At 34.7% G+C, this 7,449-nt stretch overlaps 2 pseudogenes; both read left to right on the top strand.

Moving 5' to 3' along the window:
* The first annotated feature begins 4,413 nt into the window (after window positions 1–4,413).
* LOC105305983 lies at window positions 4,414–5,479 on the top strand (annotated as a pseudogene).
* A 1,657-nt stretch (window positions 5,480–7,136) lies between these two features.
* Window positions 7,137–7,255, top strand: LOC111731918 (annotated as a pseudogene).
* The last annotated feature ends 194 nt before the right edge of the window (window positions 7,256–7,449 follow it).

Here is a 7,449-nt window from a genome sequence, read left to right as displayed (position 1 = left end):
AGAAAAGAAGACTAGACCAGAATGGACACAGGAAGAATGAAGAGTGCAGATAATATCATAAGGGAAATAGAGCCTGAAAATTAGGAAAAAGATTAAAATAAAAAGGAATTTAATGGCTACATACTACATAATTCCATTTATATGATAATCTAGAAAAAGTAAACTCACAGAGATAGAAAACAGATCAATAGCTGCCAGGAGCCAGGGGAAACGGGAGGAAATGTTTGGGGTGATGAAACTGTTCTATGCTTTCCTTGTGGAAGAATTAACATGATAGGATGCATCTGTCAAAATATATAGGATTGCACACAAAATATCATGAAATTTATAGTATGTAAGTGTAAAAAAGTGAATGTGAAGGAGATATTAGGAATAAAATTAATTTGTAAAACCAACAAATAATAAACACAAGGAAAAAACGTTGAACATAAATATGATAAAATTTCCCATAGAAGAAAACTTAGAGCAAGGGAATGGAACAATTACAAAAAGCTGTAATTCAAGATGTCCCTGAAATTAAAAATGAAAGATTTGAAACTAGATGTTGATAAGATATATGAAAATACCAAGGGAGAATCAAACCAGAATGACCAACACTGAAACATAGTTTAGTAAAATTATTAGCCTGCAAAGAAAAAAATAAGAATGCTTTGTACGTAAAGGACAAAGATCAAATAACTTATAAGAGAAAGAATCAAATTGTCTTCAGTTATTTTATAGTAATTTTTAGGATAAAAGGGAAATACATATATACACACATATATGTGTACATATATATATTAATTTTATATCCAGTTGAAATGAATTTCAAATAGGTAGGCTGAAGAAAAACTACCTCAATTTCCAAGAACTCAAGATACATCATCCTCATGAATTCTTCCTTTAGAATGTTAATGTAAAAACATCAAATAGCACTGAGAAAGCATAAAAAAGCCAAATACAGGAGAGACATCAACATAAAAACGGATTATTAAATACATATTTACACGTGAAACTAAGAACAAGTGAGGACTCCGAGGGAGTACAGCATGCAATGTTTACATGCTTCGAAATGTAGCTATAGTACAACTGTTTTTAAAAAATAGCAATGAGTTATTTTAATATCCTCATTTATTTCTAAATATCGTTAACAAATAATAGAAACCGGGGTTCCTTGAATAAATGGATTATTCCTGGACTGGGGCAGGATAAATACAAGATGAGCCTGGAGCTTCTTGTAGTGCCAGAAATAAGTGCTTAACAATAAAAAGGATATAGAGGTATGTCAAATGGACTCAAGAGCCAACTTGAAAGAGCTGCCAAAGACCAAAGCTGGAAAAATTTGAGTACCAAAATCAATAACATAGTACTAGCTTATAACCCCAAATATAGAACAAATATAACATGCATCTCTAATGATACAAGACAATAATTGAATAAATAAACAAATGGGAAAGAAGAGACAAACCTTCCTCAGAAGAATTCCAAATAATTTATGTAGATCTTGCCCTGAAGGAGGTAGAGTTTAATTCTCTCTGTTCCTTGAGTGTGGCTATCTCTATTTAATGACTTCTTTCAAAGGATAGAGTATGGAAAGATGAAGGAAAAAGTAATATTACAGTGGAGCCATCCGACAAAAACTACTTTGGCCAAATAAATAAGGTTAACATCATCAGTTATGAGTTATGATGATAACATTGTATCCATGGATATGATGACATTCGCCTCTGTACTCTTCCTTCCAAAGTCTATAATCCAGACTGATTATGAGAAAACATAGAACATATCCAAACTGAGGGACATTCTACAAAATATTTAACTAGTGCTCCTCAAACCTGTCAAGACCATGAAGAAACAAAAACTGAGAAACCAGCACAGACAAGAAGAGACTGAACAGACATGACAACCAAAGGTAATATGGTATCCTGGATTAGATCCAGGAATAGAAAAAGAAACTTACTAGAAAATAAAAACGGTCAAATCTAAATAAAGGCTGGAGTTTAGTTAGTAGTAATATACTAATGTGGTTTCTTAGTTTTTATAAGTGTATTACGGTTATGTAAGATGTTAATAATAGGAGAAACAGAGAGTTGTACAGGGTTTCTCTGCACTAACTTTGTAATTTTCCTGAAAACATAAAAGTATTTCAAAGTAAAAGTTTACTTAAAAAATTGGAAGCAAATAGGAAGAGCACATAGAAAAAAATTTTAAACATTTCAATCACTACATTGTTGGTAGTAGTATATTATTCTGAAAATCATTTCTGTGCAATGTAGGATAAAGCAGATGAGCAATTATATAATAATTCTGTCATTTCCAGTGTACATGACAACCAGGGATGTCAGGGTGAAGAAAAGGAGACACAGATGTAAGGTGGAAATGCTGATAAATCACCCTACAGTCTCGGTTTGGATTAGAAATATCAGTGTATACTCATGAATACTTTTACCCAAGAAATAATGTTATTGGTGACATAGGCGTCACCTCCTATTTACAATTTCAATGGAAATGTTTCAGTTGTTCATTATTGATAATAATCTTTCCTGTTGTGTTTGGTCATCTAGCCTTTACTGTGTTAACAAATTTTCACTTGTTATTTTTCTTAGATTTATATAAATTAGGACCAGCTACTAATTTTATCATGCCTTTTTGAAATCTCTTGATTTGCTCATTTGGTTCTCTGTGAATTTTTTGATGTAATAAATTATGTGGATGTATATTCTGGTACTGAGTCACTGCATGCCTGAAAGAAAACCGGTTTGGTCAAATTGTATCATTCTTTTGCTACACTGTCAGATTGCAGACTTTAAAAAAAACAAAACAAAAAAAAACTGGGAGATATTTTTATTGTTTTTCTATCATTTGGAATGATTTCAATAACATTGTTATTAACCAGTTTTAGGAAAAAACTCATGTTACTATGATATAACTCATGCTGGCATGAATCCGTCTGTTATTGGTATCCTTTCTAATGATGCTTTTCAACTAATTTTCCAATTTTTCCATCTTTACAAATTGAGGGATGTTCATTTTTTTAACCTATATATGTCTAGATTTTTAAATATTTTGCCCTGATTGGCATGTAGCAGTCACTTGTAATTATTTTAATATTTCCTATGCCCTTTTTCACTCCCAATATTGTATTTTTTATTCTATCTATAAATCTGGAAGGGGGGTGTCTTATTGGTCATAAAATATTATCAGCTTTTATTTATCCATCATTCTTTTTTCATAACTGGCAAGGTATAAGCCACATTTTAATCTTAGGAAAACATTCTTACAGATATTTACTTCAATGTGTATCTAAAATATTATATTACATATTTATTTTATTATGCCTTTTTATATATTATATATTTTATATGACATATATGCTATATATAATATATATCATACACACATATATATCCAAATATATATACATTCATAAAATTACTATGACACCAGTAATTTGGCTAAATATTTTCCTTTAAACTCTATGGAAATACTTTACATATTTCATGATAGATAAATGCACAAATATTCACATTAATAGAAGAAGGTAGAATGATGAATAGTCTGAAAGGCGATGGGATATAAAATCATATATATTTGACCGTGCTGTGCATGCCACACTTTGTGACAAGTATTATGAAAAAACTAGTAGGAAAGACTATATCGACCAATGCCTTTCGAAGTGGTGCAGTGCTCAGCACCTGGGTCTGAGGACTGCCTTATCGGGTCCAAGCTGGGGTAAAATTAGTGAGCAGAATGTGGTTTTAGATGAAACAAAACAATCAAGCAAAAAATACAGTCATACAATTGAAAGCAAGTTTTCTCACTGAGTTTAGTTAAAATCAGAAGATACAGCACACTGAACAGTAGTTAGCGTGAATGCTTCAGATTCATAGACTCGAATATAGCAAAATGCTGCCCTCCATATAATTACCATGGTAGCCTGAAAAAGAGGCAGTTCAGTAGCTTTGCTGTGCAGTCACACAGGCCACCATTTCCACTTTGAGAACCGTTCCCAGGCCTCTGTAGGGAGCAGAAGTTGGGCAAGCTCAGAGGAGGTGGGACTCAGGCCAGGCCTCACCACCTGCCCGCAGGGGGAGCCTCCAGCAGTAGCCGATGGCGCCCCAGGAGCGTTGACTTCTGCCACTGCAAGCAAATCTAGGTTGTGAGGGTGATTTCTGGTGCAAGTGAAAGAACTTTCAGTGATGATATTGGTTTATTTCTATATTTTTTCATGCTTCTTTATATACGTTTGCATATATGTGTATATATAAATATACAAATTTTACATTTAAATTAAAATGTCGTGAACATATTTGCCTATTGTAAGGTAGACCCAGCCACCTCCTTGATTTTCGGATCTGCTCATGCTGCTTTACTTCAGTGACCAGAACAAAAGTGAAGAAAGGAGAGAGGACTTCCTGCTGGGGATGATGTCAAACAAAGTTGTATCCAGATAATCTTCCTACAGTAAGGTTGGTGATTGCTTCTCGTGAAGAGGCTCGGAGCGCGCTTCTCCAAACCGCTCTGTCCATAGTGTCATTAATCGATCACTAAGGCACATACTAGAAGAAATTGTTCTGGTGACTGATGTCGACAACAGACTTTTTGGAGAGAACTCTAGAGAGTCACGTGAAAAATTGAAAGTCCTAGTTCATGCGATCCAAATGGAATAACGTTCTGCATTGATCATAGCTAAATTAAAAAGGAGCTATTGCGTCTAAAAGGCAAGCGACCATCTTCATGGTGTGAGTGTACAGTGGGATGGGCGGAGCCTCCCTGAATCAAGATCGAACATGATAGAACAGTGGTGTCTTATTATTAAAGTGATTATCAAGGATCCTCGAGTGCGTGGCAGGCTATTAAATGATCGATTATGTATTCAACTGGAAGCTTGATTCTTGCTGATATCCTATTCCCCAAAGAGGAGTGGAGTGAAAGAAAGTTGACAGGTGTCTAGAATTTCTTCTGTGTCATTTCCCTAGGTGTTACAAAAGTAGATTATGGAGATATCTCAACAAGACACTGTCTAAGACACAAAATGCAGTGCAAACCTTTCTCTTGGTACCTAGAGAATATTTACCCTGATTCTCAAGTTCTGCATCCCTATTTCTTTTTGAGAGAGACACGAAATATGGAAAAAAAAATTAATATCAGGATAACATAACTATAAAAGAGAAAGAAAAGTATGGAACTTTTAGCCATCATGGTAATGGGATGTAATCAGGTCTTCTTTACTACCGCCAATAACGAAATTAGAACAGAATACTTTTGGTTGGATGTTCCCATACTTAATGGCTTGATGACAATGCTCAAATCCACCACATAAAAGGCAACCAACTTTGGGAGCATAGCCCAGTAAAACGAACCTGGTAGCAAGTGAACCGTCACCAGTACCTGGATAAAGTCCCGGAACAGAAGAGCCAGGTGCCTGGTGCTAGACACTGCAATGGAAGCCTGTCAGCAGCGGCTCCTTTGAAATGTCCCTCTTCCAGAAATGTTTTGAAAGCAAATTAACTAAATAAATAAATGAAGGCAGGCTAGGCTACTTTAGCATACATTTCTGTCACAGTTTCAAGTTGCCAAAGAAAAAAAAGTGCTTGCCTGGTTAGAAGGATGTGAGGTTTTTCAAGAATTAAAACTTAAACTCTTCCATCTTTTCTCTAGCTGTGTGCTAACCTTCCTACCCAAGGATGTGAAACTATATGCTAGTGAGACTGCACACTAATGCTCACAAGATCGAAAGAGTTATTCATCAAGAATCACTGTGAAGAATGTTGACAGTGAGACAATTAACAAATGTCTTTTTGGGAGAGCTGTACCTTTTATGGTTTGCTTGCACATCAGTTATTTCTGCTGAACGTGCTGGTAAAATGAAAAGATTTCCGAGAGGTTTTTTTTTTCCCTCCTGATTAGAACTGGTAGCCAGTGTCCTAAATGATGAAAAAGAACAGGAACCCAAATCAGTATCACGAAAAATACATTTTTACAACTTAAAAAATATTTTAAAAGAGTTTAAAAAACATTCAGTCAGAACTATAAAAATATCATTTGTCATAGTATCAAATTTCTATATAGAATTTATAAGCCTCAATGGGAAAAAAGTGATTCCAATGCCATTCATATTGTTTTCATTTGTGATGATTACAGATGGTTTTTTAATCTTTTGGGTACTGAAATTGAGCTGAAGAAAAATAGCTCTTTATACATAGTTAATTTCTTTCTACATTGAAAAAAAAAGTATGTGGTTTATGGACTGCCTTCTGAAAAAAAGATAGATTTGCCGTAATGTCTGGTCTCAAATGAACAAGTTAGATATCAGCTGCTCTTAGGTCAACTGGCTTATAGATTTTCACTCCACCCACCCCACTCACAGGTATATACACACATTTCTTGCTACGTCTTTAACTTCTTAACTCGATTCATCTGATTTTGCTTAATTCCCAGGATTCATACTAATGTACTACACTCATTTTCAGAACAAGGAATATTCAGTTTTAGTTTACGATTCCACTCAACAATGGCTTGGAAAAGTGATTTATTATTTTGGTATTTCTAGATGATCTATTTGCAGATGTTTTTAAAAAAACTTTTTTACTTCATACTCAGATAGGCTCCATTGTTGAGCACATATTTAGATTAGATTGAAATACAATTAATTATAAGGTTGATCTGTTGCCTTTCCAAAAACAAAATTTGACTAAAAATATGAAAAAAAAAAAAGCCTTCCAAAAGGTATCTAAATCCCAATTCCTATGAATGTTATCTTATATGGGGATAAAAAAGGGAGTTTCACCACCCTTAAAAATCTCTACCTTCTCTCCCGAAATTCCTGACAACCGATGATATCCTTCATGTCTCCATAGTTTTGCCTTTTCCAGAAGGTCATATAGTTGGTTTCATACAGTATGCATCCAAACAAGCTGTGTTCACTTTGGAATATGACTTAAAACTGATCTATGTGTTTTCATGGTTGAATAGCTCATGTATTTTTATCTGTGAATAATATTCCATTGTATGGATACGCCACTGTTTTTTCATTCATTCACCTCTTGAAAAGCATCTTGATTGCTTCCAGTTTTGACATAAGCTTCCACTCAATTGGGACATACCCGGAAGTGCAATTGCTGGATCACGTGGCTTTTGGATGTTGAACCAACCAAGTCTACGGCCATGCTACCCAGAACAAGCCCAATCCCGTCTGATCTCAAAAGCTAAGCAGGGTCGGACCTGGTTAGTACTTGGATGGGAGACCACCTTGGAAGACCAGGTGCTGTAGGGATTGTAAGCTGACAAGGTCCTTGCAATCTGTGAGGTCCACCAAGGGTTGCCTCCCCTAAAAAATATAAATGAATGAATGAATGAATGAATGAATGAATGTTGAACCTGCCTTACATACCTGGAATAGATCTCATTTGGTCATGGCGAATAACTATTTTTATACATGGTTGGGTTTAATTTGCCAATATTTTTTGA

This window comes from Pteropus vampyrus, unplaced genomic scaffold (assembly GCF_000151845.1).
Source record: "Pteropus vampyrus isolate Shadow unplaced genomic scaffold, Pvam_2.0 Scaffold408, whole genome shotgun sequence".
NCBI classification, from domain to species: domain Eukaryota; kingdom Metazoa; phylum Chordata; class Mammalia; order Chiroptera; family Pteropodidae; genus Pteropus; species Pteropus vampyrus.
Note: the sequence above shows the minus strand (reverse complement) of the source record. Positions and strands in the feature narration are given on the sequence as shown.